The sequence below is a fragment of the Parus major genome, chromosome 10 (genome assembly GCF_001522545.3).
Source record: "Parus major isolate Abel chromosome 10, Parus_major1.1, whole genome shotgun sequence".
Lineage (NCBI taxonomy): Eukaryota > Metazoa > Chordata > Aves > Passeriformes > Paridae > Parus > Parus major.
Window position 1 is genome coordinate 2,148,060 of NC_031779.1, and position 14,511 is coordinate 2,162,570.

Genomic DNA, 14,511 nt, shown 5'->3' on the forward strand with positions numbered 1-14,511 from the left:
TTTATCCAGATATGCTGAGCTCTCCTCTGTGCTCATTCCCAGGGGACCACGGGACAGATGTTGTAAAGAAACAGTGCCCCCATCTCTTCTGGCTCCCTGGAGGGGACATGGTATACTGATTTTCTGGTGAAGTCACAATGTTGTGCTATTGTAGTCAGGTTCCTTGTTTTAGGGTCCAACAAAATGATTTATCTGTACATCATTTCAGTGCTGGGTGCAACAAGCCATTCCTCATCCAGTTCCTACAAGCATGGAACAGCAGTTGGTGTTAGAGGTCTGGGGTTGGTCCTGTCTCATCTACAGTAATCGTGTTCTAGCCCCCTTTGCTAATTGCTGGTGTCTTTTTCTAACACTATGAGAGGACATTCAGTAAACACAGTGAGTTTTGTAGTTGTGCTGAGATGGTGTTTTCAGGAACACCTTGTTATTAAATGTCATTTTGGCATCATCCCCTTGACTCTTGTGCTTGGTGAATGCTGCCATTTGCCATGCTCCAGTCCTGCCAGTCACATCCCTCTTTTGCATTGGTGAAACTTGTTGGTTGTTGCTTGGGTGAAAACCTTATGGATATTCCTGCTGCTGGCCCTGATGCAGGAGTGCTGGGTATCTGGCTGGTGGTGGTTTGAGGAAGGGCAGCTCTGAGAGGAGGCTTTCTGTCCTTTGTCATAGCTAACTGTGCTTGAGTCTCTGACAGGCATTTTGGAGGTGAGATTGAGGAGAGGAGGCTCCTCCTCACTTCTCCTTGGAGGTCAAGCATCTGGGAGATTGGCTGGACCAAGTAAGAGCAGAACTCTCACTCATTTCAGTTCCAACAATCTTTTGGTGCCACCTGTGACAGAATATATTTAGACTAGATATATATCCTGTTGCCTTGACTTTGGGCTTTGGATCAAGGTGTAAGAGCTTTTGATGCTTGCACACACAATAAGGGGAAAAAAAAATTAAAACGACAATCCTCAAAATGTTTGCAAATCCAAGAGCTTATCCTCACCCTGGGTAGGCAAAACTAACCAAGGGTAGGATCAGTAAATACAGAATCAGCCACTTTCATCATCAAACATCAGGGCTGGGACGTAGCTAGCACAGAGCAGCATAACCACACTGAGTCCTTGGGAGGATTTGGCACCATGGGTTTTCTTTTAATACTTTTACAGTGAGCAGCTTGGCAATCAGCAGGGATCCCAGCTGTACGTGGATGGGGTTGGGCTTCAGATGGGTGTGATGAAGGAACAAAAGCTGCTTGTGGTATGGAGGACACCCACTGAATGAGCCTCTTGCTGGGGCTCTGCAAAGGGCAGTGGCTCATTCAGGACCAAATGGCCTGAGCTAATCCAAGCCTCTACCTTTGTCAAAGGGGTCTGATAAATTCAACCAATAACTGAAGTGCTGAGAAGGGAGAACAGCCACACTTTTAGCCCAGGGAGGAGATTTAGGCCATCCCTGCAAAGCTGAGAACATCCTATCTGCAGATCAGCGCATCAGTGCCAACAGTAATAACAGTAAAGGGGCTGGTCGTACAGCATCCCATCACTTTAGCCACTCTCCCACATCCACTTGCCACCAAAGCCCCTCCCCAGTGAGGCCAGTCCCTGCTGCTGGTGAGCAAGGGCCATCCTCTCTCTGTACTTGGCATGGTGGGGAGGTAAAGTGGAGTTGTATGGTGAGGTGTGAAGGGATCAGGCTGTCCTGGCACATCGGCATCAGCATGATACCCTGAGGCAGCCACTGCTGAAGCTGACTATGTGTGGTGTGTGTAGCAGCAGTGGGGAGACGATGGGCTGGCATCTGGCCTTCAGATCTGTCTTCCTGCCACACTGAAAGCAAATTCAGAGCCAGAAGTAGGGCAGGTTGCATCTCCCTCACTGGTGCCTGTGTTGAGCTGGGCTGGTGTGTGCTCCACGGGCAGCAGTGAGCCCAGGTTGCCCTGGGGCAAAGGGCCAGTGGACCAGGACAGCCCATGTCTTGGTAAAGTCAGCAGGGACTCAGAAACCCAGCCCACAGGGAGCTCTGCAAGGCTGGAGGCTTTTTCCCAGCGTATTTGGACCTGGGACATCAGCTGGAGCGACAGCATTGCCTGAGCACCCCAGCGGTGTCAGAGTCTGGGGTCAGGCCAGTCCATCTGGAGTTTCATGGCATTATCTCTTAAATGCCTTTAACTGCAGTAGGATGGCCTGACTGATTGGATTGTGCTCTGTAATTAATTAGCTGGGTGTGCCGCCGTATGGGAAGCAGCATCAGTGGGAAGAGAGGGGGAATCTGCTGGCAAGAGCTGTTAAGCTTCAAATGTCCATTTCTGGTTAAACCAGCCTTGTGCAGTGTTAGTCCCCGGGCACTGGGGGTTAGTTCCAGGGCCATGGCCCTTTTCCATAAGAGGAAGTGTTGTTTTGCTGCTTGACTGGTCCCCCAGAGCTGACTGTGTCCTGAGAGCCCCAACCAACTTGCCTGGTCTCGGGGACCACTAGGGAGGAAGAGCTTGTTTGGGCTGGGATGTTTTGGTAGTGGTGACAGGATGCCCCCTCCTGCCAGGGTGACTGACCCTGCAAGGACTATAGGATGGCTCCACGGGTTAGGGGCTGCTGGGCATGGCTGGCAGAATTCCCATTGCTCTTCCTTCCTGCACCAGAGCCCATGGGCTTCTCACCACTCCCCTCCTGTTTCCAAACCTGCCATGCTTCCACTCAGCTTCTTTGTCTACTTTTAGCATCCATTTGTGCCTTTAAACAGACAGCATTCCCCTTAGGGTGGGTTTTTTCTTTGTGTTTACTGTGGGTATTAATCAGGACCTGCAGCGTAAGGGAAACCTGCAACGAACAGCTCCTTGTTTATTGTTTGATTTGGGAAATGCTGCTGGGCTCATGTTTCAGGTCTGTGCTGTTTTTTAAGGGGTGCATTTTGGGATCATTGTGGGAAGAGGGAGTGCCCCTGTGTGCCCTGGGCAGGGGTCTCTCCTGGGCATGGCATCCTTTGGCCCTGGGGTCACTCCCTCCCTCACTGGGTCGTGTATGGGTGGAGGAGAGAGGGCTCTTCTCAGGGTGCCTTCTCTGGGAGGTGAGACCTGCTTTTTGCTCAGGTGCCCCCACCAATCCATCCAACACCCATGGGTCTCTCTGCAGCTTCCAGGTTCCTCCAGCACCCATTTGAAATGTGGTGAGCTGGGATGTTTGATGCTAATAGGCACCTCTGTGCTGTTGTAAAATTTCAAGCTGGCTTGTGATGGGGAAACTGAACTTTGCCTGTAAGTGCATGCTCAAAATGGTCCCTTCATCTGTGTTTGGGTGTCTGGGATGGGCTCTTCTGCTCCTCAGTTCTGCAAGGATGTGGGCATGGTGGACGACAGTGTAGAACTCCAGAGGGCTGTTGTTGCTGCCAAGCTGGAGAAGAGTTGTAATGCCCTCTGCTCCAATGGCTGATAAATCTTGGAGGGAAGAAACAAAGAAAAAACAACAAGAAAAAGTCATGTGCCTGCTCAGCTTAACCCTCAAAGGAAACCCATGTCATTTTAAAAAGAAAAGCTGTTAAAAATAGAATTTTTTAGTAGAGAATGACACTTAGAGGAGTCAATGAACTTCATTTCAAGAGCTGGGAAACAAAATGCTCCAGGGGCTGTGAAGGGAAGTCTTTGCTTTTCCAGCTCCCTGAATGTCAGGTGTGGCTCCTCAAGCTTGTTGTTTTCCATCTGGCTGTGCCAGATCCAGCCAGGCTGTCCTGGTTGTTGGCTGCTCCCAAGCTGCTGCTGCTCACTGGAAGTGGGGAATTCACCATCTTGAGAAGGGGAAAAGCTGTGACTCAGACTTGTGTTACATCTTGCCTTGGGTTTCCCACTCGCTAGCAGGGCCAAAGGGGAGGTGATGAGCCCCATGGAGCATCCCTTCCTTATTTATTTAATTTTTAATTGGCTAAGGAGCCCTCTCATTTGCTTTGGTTCTGACTAATGAGACGCGCCTCGCTTTGACAGCGTGTCACAAGCAATAAATTTCTCAGGAGCTTCTGGGCTGCATGGATGCCCTCATACTTTTGCCTGGCTCACCCTCCTTCACATCACCCTGTGCTGATGCCCCAGCCTGGCCCTTGTGCAAAGGAGAGGAGGGTCGGGATGAAGAAGTCTGGGTGTGAAATTGGTGATCTCTTTGTGCTGGCCTCAAGGCTGGGGATTTGGGAGCTTCCTATATTGTTTGTCTGGGCTGGAAATTGGAAAGCAGAAATCATCAAGGATCCAGACAAGCTGTTGTTTAGTAGCCATGATCTCTGTTGTGTTTTCCCAAAGATCTCAGCTGTGCCTCAGGGTGTGAGCGTTGTGCCAGGTTCCAGCTAATGTCACTGGGGGCTTGGGTAGGCTGGCAGTGAAGCAGCATTCCAGTGAAGATCCTATGGAAGACTTTCATTCCCATTAAAAATGCATTTTTTTTTTTTATTAGAAGGTTTTGCAGGAGCATGTCTCCTTTGATGAGGAAAGAAGGGGATGGTCTCTAGATGGACCCATGGCATCTCTCACGGAGCTTTACCAAAAGGGGCCTGGTTGCTGCAGGGGGTGCAGAGCTGGAATTCTTTTTCCTTGCTATCCTGACAAGGTCAGGATGTGGGGTGCAGTTATCCTGGGAGCCTTGCTCTGGAGCATCCTTGTGTGCACTGGGAGCATAAAACATAGGTGTTATGTGATGCTGATACAGGTGAGGAGAAGGGTGATGGGAGAGCTGAGGGCTGCCACCCTGGGGCAGAGATGCTCAGCCACATCTGCCCAGAGCAGAAGGGGTTAGATACTGCTTTGTTTGAGGGCTTGGACGCCTTGGTGCTGTTTGTCATCCCTTACTGGGTGACACTAACTTTCCCTCTCCTGGAGTAGTTAACAGACTGCATGAGGTTTCAAATCATTGATGGAAAGCACTAACTATTAGCACTTCTTCTCTTTGTATTCGTGATGGATTCTCTTTAGGCATTGCTCTTAGTGGCTCTCCACTGTTAGCTTTTGTTTTCTCCTCAATAGCTTGTCTAATAAATGCCATTATCTTGGGCACAAATCTACTTCATGTCTCAATTCCACTTGGTGAGAGTTGGTAATAACAGCTGAACAACATCCTTTGAAAAGGGACTCTGTCACCAGCAGCCCTGGATGCCACTTCTCCGCTTCCCACACTTGTCCCCAGAGCAGATAAAGACAAGGGGAAGGCGCGTGGCCAGAAAGCAAAAGGGACATCCTCCTGATAAATTGGATGTCTGAGCAGTGCCAGCAGCAGTCAGTGCAGCAGCTCTGAGGATCAGGGCAGCTCGGGCCCTGCCACCTTGGTCATTAGAGGAGATGTGCTTATGGCCTGGGATCCTTCCTAATTCCAGCAGATTAGAGGAGAAGGATGGTGGTGAAAGGTGACGGCTTGCAGGGAAGATCAGGAGTATTTCTTACAGCTTGAAGGAGCTTCTCATCTGTGGCCAAATCAAGCTGTTGCCTCCCGGTCTGAATCTGGTTCTGAAAAGGCTTTAACCGGTAGCTGCTGGGTACTTACTGGGTTTTGGGTCAGCCTGCAGGTCTGTTAGGGGAAGTATTAAGGCAGCTCCATGTTTTGGCTGAGAGCAGCACATTCCCAGCCCATGGAGACCTGACCCTGATGTCACTGCAGTGACTTTTGTTACTGTCCCTACTGCAGGAGCAGATGAAGCGGAGGGTGATCAGTGTTTTAATTAGAACAAACTCTATTTATTTCTGCTGGACCAGGCTGTGCTCAGCTGCTGTGTTTTCAGAGCTTCCCAAGGAGGATTTCCCATTCTCAGGGGGAAGGCAGCCACTGATAGGAGCAAACTGCCCCACCTCTTCTCAGTTGTCCCATTGCTGGGATGTCTGGCTGCTTCCAGTATCTGTCCCCTCCCTGAGTTATAAATACTTTATCCTCTCAGTGCCTACTGCATCAAATATTTTTTTTTTTTTAATGGCATTTTCTTTTTCTATTTTTTCCTGACTTGGTTCTTGTATTTCAAAACATGCCGGCCACGCGCGTAGCGCTCAGACATGCTCTCGGCTTCCCCCCAAATGTAATTGCTTTAAAACTGCAGATAGTTGGCGAAAGCAATTTTCTCTCCATTACGGAAGACTCCAGCTCCTCTCATCCTTCATGCAAGTCACTCTCCCCCAGCCCTGCCTTTTCTCTGCCACTGTGCAGTGCTCAGCACTGGGGATGGTGGAGGAAAAACTCTGCTTTCCCAAATGAAGCTCTCGCTTTTCTGGGCTCAAATGGTGCATGGTGGGGACCTCTCTGGGGGGAAAAGATGGCTTCTACCACAGCTTCTGCTGAGCAAGGGTGATGCTCACTGGCTGCAAAGCCCTTCCCTTGGCCATGCTGATCTCCACGGTGGGATGGGTACCTGCGCCAGGCACGTGTTCACCACGGTTTTGCAGCTCCACCACGCACACATTTAAATGCTCTTTCTGTCCGCAGGACGTGTTGGGCTTTCAAACGCATTAATGATGGAAAATAAATTGGAATCCGAGAGAAATAATCTTTAGGCATTCTCTGTAGGCCTTGTCTTGCCTCGCCTTCCTCAGCCATGTTGAAGGCTGTGGCTGGAGGGGAATATAAATGAGGAGGAGCCCCAGGTCTCTCTGATCTGTTGTGATGCCTTGTGCTCAGTGGATCTTGCTGCAGGGAGCCTGTCCGCTCACTGCTGCTGGTAAACTCAAGGGAGCTGGAGATGGTGGAAGTCATGAGGGGTTGCTGGACCCTCCTGGAGGGTTTGGGATCCAAAATTAAAGGAGGTTGAGGCATACCAGGTTTTCCAAGGGTTTGTGCCCTGCTTGGGGGGGTTTTAGTGCCACTCTGGCATGGGGCAGCAGTTGTCTTTGGTTCGGCACCAACCTCTCGTGGGGAACCAGGCCCTTGTGTCAGCTGCCCACACTGCAGATGGAGTTAGGTCACAGGTAAACGAACCTGAACATCCTCCATGCACACTATGGCTGCAGTGTTCCTTGACCTGTGCTCGCACCCCCTAAGGTGCTGATCTCCTAAGGTGCTTGGAGGGGAAGATGTGATCCCCCCAGGACCACCACTCACAGCAGGAAGGGATCATCATTGTCTCTGAGATGTCCCTAGTGAGGCCAGCAGCATCTCCAGAAGCACCCAGAAATGTCTTGTCTGGGCCCCCTCACAGCAGGAGAGGATGCAGTGGCTTTGTCAGCATCAAAGCTTTTGGTCCCTGGAGGAGAGCCAGTGTGCCATAAAACCTGCTCATTTCTCCTGCCCTGCTCCTGCAAAGTGAGTGTGGAGCTGGCATGGACTGGGAGTCCACAGGGAGCCATAGCTCACACTGGCCTCTGGCGAGAGGCTGTTAAAGCATCGCTGCCTATCTTAGCCGGCCCCTGGGCTGCTCTTGGACATGAACCAGCCTTGTAATGAAAGCTTTCTCTATGTCTGTTCGTTTGCTGAGCATCAGTTTAATGTCTGAAAAATCCTATTGCAGCAGAGCGCGGAGCACTTCAAAGACACTGCAGGAGAGGAGTGGGTTCTGTAAGGATCCTGTCTATGCCAGGTGTGGAGAGAAACCTGACCAGCCACCACAGCCACTTTCCTACTTCCAAGGGATTTGGCTTGATGTGTTGAGGGAGAAATTGAGCTTTGCTCCTACAGCACAGATCCATTGCTGTGAGAGCCTGGTACATACCACGTCTTCCCAGCCTTGGATATTTGGAGATGCCTATATGAAGAGCTGAGGGTTTGGGTGGGGAGGATTCAAGGTCTGAAACCGTAGTTGTCACATTAGCATATTGAGTGGTGCTTGTGCATCCCTCTCTTGGGAGATGATGCTGGTGGCTTCCACTTCTCACTAGGATGGAGTCAAGGCCATCTGGCTGCTCTGAGGTGCTCCACAGCTCCCCAGAGTGGCACTTCTTGCAGTGGTATCCTCCCAGCCATGAAGTTCTGTGTTGTCTTAATGGTGTCAAGCGCTGAATGAGCTCGGGCAATTTGCTTTATAAAGCAATGCACTAAATATGTCAACACTCAGTGCATGTTTTTAATATAATATTTCAGATTGTTTTGAAAGAAGCCAAGATCCTGCTTTCCCTCTTCATTAGGAACGTTTTATGTGAAAGAGATGAACAATAGAGAGAGTTTGCCAGAGAGAAAGCTTTCCCAAGTATTTGTTGCTGCTGAGAAATCAGCTGCTTTTTACAAAAAAAAACCCTCAATGCATAACTATCAGGGCAATTCAGCAGCTTGTAAGCTGCCAAGGAAGGTTGTAGAATTGGCTTTGCTGGAGATGTTGGAGGCCAGGCTTGACCATAGCCATTGGGCATGCTTTAGGCGCAGTAAATCCCAGTTTCCAAAGGGAGAATGGACTGAATAGCCCACCAGTAGCCCCTGGCCTCCTGTGAGTTTCACACAGACAGTCTGAGCTACTCTGGCATGAGCAATTCCAAGCTGATGGAGTGAGTGGGTTTGTGAATCTCATGCTGTTTCAGGCCAGAATTGATGGCTTTGACTTTTAACTCACTTCCCAGTAGGACCAGGGGTGGGTTCTGTCCTGGTCTCCAGCTGGGAGACTTGATCTGCTGCCATGGAAAGGGTAAGACCTGCCTGCCTGTTTGCAAAGCTCTGTTCTGGCTGGTGCTACTCCAAAGAAAAGAAACCCAAAAAATCTCACTGTGGTACTTTCATCAGGGAAACTGGGTTCCTGTCTGTTCTCCAAAGAGTTTCTCTTTCATCACAAGTTAGAGGAAACTTAGAGGGAACTGAAAACTTCCCTCTTCAATAAGGACAGATCTGGAGAGATGATGGGAGGAAGCTGTTTCCAAAGCCCATGCCAGCCCTAGCTCTCTTTCCATCAGGCCTCCTCAGCTGAGGTCTCAAGAGGTATTCTGAGATGACTTCCAAATGAACAGGAGGGCAACCAAGAGCCTGCAGCCTTCCTGTCATGGAGAAGCCTGTCTGAAACGCGGGGAGCCCCAGCCTTATTAGGCAGTGGTGGTTGGCACTGGGGAAGTGGACCCCAGAGAGGGATTTGAGTGAAGAGGGAATCCTCCAGCCAGAATCAGCCCAGGAGAAATGCTCCAGAGGTGAGACCATGCAGATGTTGGCATGACAGCTGGCTGTCCTGGGATGTGGGCTGTGGTGGGATGCTCTGACCCAGGGCACAAGGGAAGTGACTGGGTGGCTCTGAGGTGAGACCTGGTGTTTTGTGTGTGTGCTCACTGCAAAATACTGCTGGTCCAGGGGAGAGGGTCCCTGGGGATTCTGCTGCCCTGCTGCACGCAGGACAGGATCTAGTTTTCCTTCACCTCCTGGTAATCCTGTACTCAAATATTCTTCCTGCAGATCTGGTTTTTATCTTTCTTTTTTTTTTTTTACCACTCCTAAATGGAGTGTTTAAGCCTATTCTTTTGTTTTCTGTGAAAGGAGCTGTAAATCCTTTATCCTGCCTGGCTATTTCTGTGTTCGTATTTTCTCATTGTGCTCTAGCTTGTCAGCTGTGTCAAAGCCCGGAAACCTTGGCCTCTGTTGGGTTTCAGACTTGGATTTCTCTGTATTTAACAACACAGGATCCCTTGGACTTACAGTTCTTTTTTCTTCCCTTGGTGTCTGTCTTTTTTTTTTTTTCCTCAAAAAATACCTGGTTAAAAAAAAAAAATCCCTGTCAAGAGGGAGCCAGCAGAGTGGTTGTTTGGTTCATTCCCAGCACATCATGTTGGTGCTGGCAAGGAGTCACAGCTGGCATGTTCTCCTGTCCCCCCATGCCTCTGGGGTGCCAGGGCTGCCCAGGGAAGGGGAACCCCCCTGGGTGAGGGAGCTTTCCAGAGATTAGCTTGGGATCGGCGGGTGCCTAATGCTTAGGCAGTGGATGTGATGCTCACAAAGGCAGGATTTCGGTTGGATTAGCCAGGGGAGAGGCGGATGGATGGCTGTCTCTGCACTGAGGCTGTGTGCCAGCTCCAGCTGCCATGCCCACTCCTGGGAGCAAGTGTGGGGTGTCTCCCTGGGGGGATCTGATGGACTGACAGCCAGCCAGCCATCCCCACAGCTGGAGAGAGGAAGAATAGGCTGTGGCACTGATGGCTGCAGGAGGGATCAAGGATGGTGGCAAGTGATACGCAGCACACTCTGTGCCCCAACAGTTGTGGCAGCACCCTCAGGAAGCCAAGGGAGGCTGTAGAATTGGCTTTGCTGGAGATGTTGGAGGCCAGGCTTGATGACTGGGCATGCTTTAGGCACAGTAAATCCCAGTTCCCAAAAGGGGAATGGACTAGATGATCCACCAGCAGCTCCTGGCCTCCTGGAAGTTTTAGAAATATGGTCTGAGCTGTGCGGATTGTATGAACAATTCCAGGCTGGAGCAGTGAGAGGGGTTGTGAATCTTGTACTGTTTCAGGCCAGAATTGATGGCTTTGGCTTTTAACTCACTTCCCAGTAGGACCAGGGATGGGTTCTGTTCTGGTCTCCAGCTGGGAGCCCAGCAGCTAATGACCCACATTCTCCGGGGTCAGCTTCACCAGCTGTCCTGGTGCTCCATGAATGCCATGGCAGCTCACCACACCAGGCAGCATGGGCATTTGTGTGAGAACAAAAGAATAAACAATGGAAACTGTGATTAATTAGTGCAGCTAATTAGCAATGTGCTTGGTCTGGGCTGGAACTTGGTGAGGTGCCAAAATCAGAGGAGAAGCCACAGGAGAAACTCTGATTAAAACCACTGTGGGGAGGGAGCAGGGAAGGGGAGAAGATGCTTTCCCAGCATCTCCTTGCAACATGGACAGGTCAGACTGGGGCTATCACTGGCCTTACACCCTGCAGGTGCTGCTGTTGCCATTCCCAGCAGCATCCTCCCACTCCCTGGTGCTGCCTGCACTGAGAGATCACTTCCCTAGGCACAGTCAGCATCAGGAGCTGGGTGTTGCACCAGTGCTGCACGTGTTAATTAATGAGACCTCATTAGGGCCGCTGGGGTTGCCTTCCCCATGGAATAGGATCCTGCTTTCTCGTCTTCCCTTACACTGTACACTGCCTTTTTCTTTGCTCTCCATTTGCAAATTAGTGCAAGGACCACGATCAGCAAACAAATTTGCAGCGAGCTCATGGTGGGCTTGGAGATTTGGAAGAATCCTTGGCAAATATTTGCCAGCCTCCACGCAAACCTCATGAATACTTTTCATGACAGAGAGATGTTGAGCTTAGCTGGCAACTTGGGGTAGGATGGCAGACCTTGGGTAGGGCACGGCTGCTAAAAAATACCTGAGCTAAGAGGTTTTTTTTTTAACTTGCTTCCATCCCTTCCCTCATGCTGTGCAGTGTGGAGCCAGGAGGAGATTGGCCACAGCTGCCCCCCATGGCGGATGGTGCGGGTGGCTGTGAGGGCCAGCCCGTGGGCACAGGGACACCGCCACACCGTGCCCACAGCTCAGCGTGGCACAGGGACACCGCCACACCGTGCCCACAGCTCAGCGTGGCACAGGGACACCGCCACACCGTGCCCACAGCTCAGCGTGGCACAGGCAGGGACACCGCCACACCGTGCCCACAGCTCAGCGTGGCTCCCGTGGGCTGCGGATGGGGGAATGGGCGAGCGCCCCCACAGCCGCTTTTCCCCTCCCTTCCCCTTCCCGGTGGGAAGGCTCCGCCGGGGCTGTGGTGGCCTTTGGTGTCGCCGGTGGGTGGGTGGGAGATGGAGGGGATGGGTTTGGTCCCCACTGCCCGAAGTTTGGGCCTGGCTGCCCATGGGCCCCAGGCACTGTGGGGATGGCGGGGCCTGCGGGCTCAGGGGGCTCCGCTCCGTTGTGCCTGACCCCTGCCCCGGCCTTGTTCACCTTCATCGTGGTGGGGCGGGGATTATTTTATTGTATTTTCAGTAATACTGTCATTTGAGAAATGTGTAATGGTGCTTTTAATAATTTTTAAGGGTCTGTTTTAATTAGGAGGCCTGGACTAGATGACCTCCAGAGGTCCCTTTCAACTCTAACAATTCTGTGACTGCAGCCGTAGCAGGATCACATCATTGCCATTAAAAGGTGGCTGCGCCTAAATGCCACTTGCTCAGCGAGGTCTGAAGCAGTGCCCTTTGGAGTAATTGGGAAATGTAGCCCCTTTTTTGAGGACAGGACACTCTATTTTTCAAGGTGTCATCACATTATTATTAATTTGTTAAACACTGACTGCTCAAAACTGTTTGAGACGCAAAAAGAGGATATGAGTTCTGCCTTGGGGACCTCACGACTAAATAAATGTATTAAATCAAATTCTTGCTGGAGAGGAGAGTGCTGCATGTGAAGGTGAAGCTGGTGAGAGGATGGGTGGATGTACCACCTCCATCAGCAAAGGGTCTTGCTTCCCTTTCAGTTTGGAATTCGGGAGGAGTTATCACTCATCAGTGATAACATCAGATCAGTGGGTCAAGGACCTACTTTCTCTTATCATTTCCTAGTTGCCAGTGGAATCCCTTGACTTGTGAGCAATGGAAAGAGCTCTCCTTGTCTTGTGAGACCCTTGGCTGGGCCTATTGAGCTGTGAGGTGCTTTCCTTCCATATTCATGGTTGTGTGCATCAGCCCAGGCCAGGAGCTGCTTGCCCAGGTGAGCTTGTGCCTTCTCTCCTTCTCCACTAGTGATGCTAGAAGCATAGAACACCCTCTGGGAAACTGCTCCCAAGAATCACTTTGTGCCTGGCAGGAGCTCCTCGTGGAGATGCTGGACTTCTTCAGGTACCCACATCTGCTTAGTATCCAGATCTAGTTTCCTCTCCTTGATGATGGGAAGGAGGGGAAATAAGAGCAATACAGAAAAATATCAACATATTAAGTTTTTAAGCCTTATTAAGTATATTAAGCTAACTTTCAAGCCAGCTTTTCTGTGGGGTTGGGTTCACTTGGTGTGTGCTTGAGGCCACGTTTCCAAGACTGACACCTTCTGTGCCTTCCCACCCACAGCCTCCTGTGTCTGGGAGCCATGAGCCGCCCGCAGAGCTGCCGGAGCAGCCTCCCAGCCACAGCCCCCCAGCACTCTTAGGTTTCCCTGCTCCCCTGGAAGGTGCTCATAGCTGGCGAGGAGAACCGACTGCGCCTGCACCCAACCTCCTGCATTCCTCCCAAGGTAAGGATTTCTGTGAAAAAGCAAAGGCAATCAAATTTCACTTGGTAAATTCAAGTGAAATTAGGTTGTTGCTTGTGTCATTGCATCTCCTACCTACTCCTCTCCCCCTCATCTTGCTGGGAGGAAAGGTGCTGGCTTGGGGATGAGAACTTCTCTTGCAATTAAAAGGTGATTTTGAAGCTGCTGGTGAAACCTGTTGCTTGCAGACTATATCCCATTGGAATTTGCTCATAGTTTTAGAAACTACTCTGGGCTGCAAGGAGCCAGGCTTGGGTGGGACTGGTGCCTTGTGACTGCCTCTGCTTCCCTGATGTACTTCTGAGGATAATTGTCTATAATTTTCCTCTTAATGTGGAAGCTCTGGAGGCTTCTCAAGCATGAGCTGCCTTTCCTTCTAACTGTAAAAGGCCTTTGGGGTACTGGGGGCTTCCTGTGATGGGAGAATAAGGAATGGCTGGGGGAGGGCATTTGGGAGGGGGTCAAGTCCTTGTCCCAGGGAAACACCCTCGTCAGCTCCTTGCACTTGGCAATAGGGTTTTTTTAAAGTTAAAAAAGTAGAGCTCAGCTTGTAGGGAGTGAACAAGGGCTGATGTGGCCCAGCTGCCTTCCTGATGGGTGCAAAATCAGTATTCATGGCTGAAGAGTGGAAATCAGGATTAGAAACCAAAAACTTGATTTCTTGGGTGGTTTTGGAGTTTGAGATTTTTGGGGCCTCTTGTTTTCAAGCTTCTCCATGCAAACAGAGATGTCAGCTGTGTACTGTAGCATATGAGAATAGCAGCTTCTCTATGTGTGATTCCCAGGGCAGGGGACCTGGGCCTGGAGGAAGATAATGATGCTACCAGCTTGTCACAGGATGGACATGGGCATGAGACTTGTTTTGAGAAGTCTGTGAGAAAGTCAGAGTGGACCCAGAGAGCTAAAAGTACAAGTCAGAGCTGTGATCTGCCTTGTCCTGGTTCACTTTGGGAACTCCCTACCTGGAGCTGGGATCTGCTGGGATGCAGAGGCCAGTTAGCACTGGGAAGACTGACATCCTCAGGCTGTAAATATCCAGCCAGCTCTAATCCTCCCAGTAACTCCATCACTGCTGTTTTCCTAAGAGCTATTTGACTTTTTGTGTTGCACTTCTCAGACAAATGGCTTTTAAATAAAACCTCTGCTAACTCGTTAGGCCTCCTGTCCAGGTCACTTCCTGCATGGGTGATTTATAGGGCTGCTTTTAACATTTTATTAACTTTCAATCACTGGGGCCAGTCAATCAGAGCCTATCCCATTAGCTGTGGTGAGTGGCTGCCTGGGGCATCAGGCTCTCCCACTGTCTCCGTCGCTTCTGGAGAGGCTGCGATGCTCTGAGACCATGGTGAGAGATGGGAAAGAACAGGAGGAGAATTTAGATAAGGAGGAATAGATCTGGCATGGATAAGTGAATGCATAAGGTTTAAAGAGATAATGGG

At 50.5% G+C, this 14,511-nt stretch overlaps 1 protein-coding gene across 1 annotated transcript in view; it reads left to right on the plus strand.

Moving 5' to 3' along the window:
- Positions 1–14,511, plus strand: part of LINGO1 (leucine rich repeat and Ig domain containing 1) — a 153,444-nt gene that overhangs the window by 2,064 nt on the left and 136,869 nt on the right. The window contains exon 2 of the mRNA XM_015639131.3: positions 12,892–13,054. The gene's annotated coding sequence lies outside the window, so the exon portion shown is untranslated. The remainder of the gene's footprint in view (positions 1–12,891; positions 13,055–14,511) is intronic.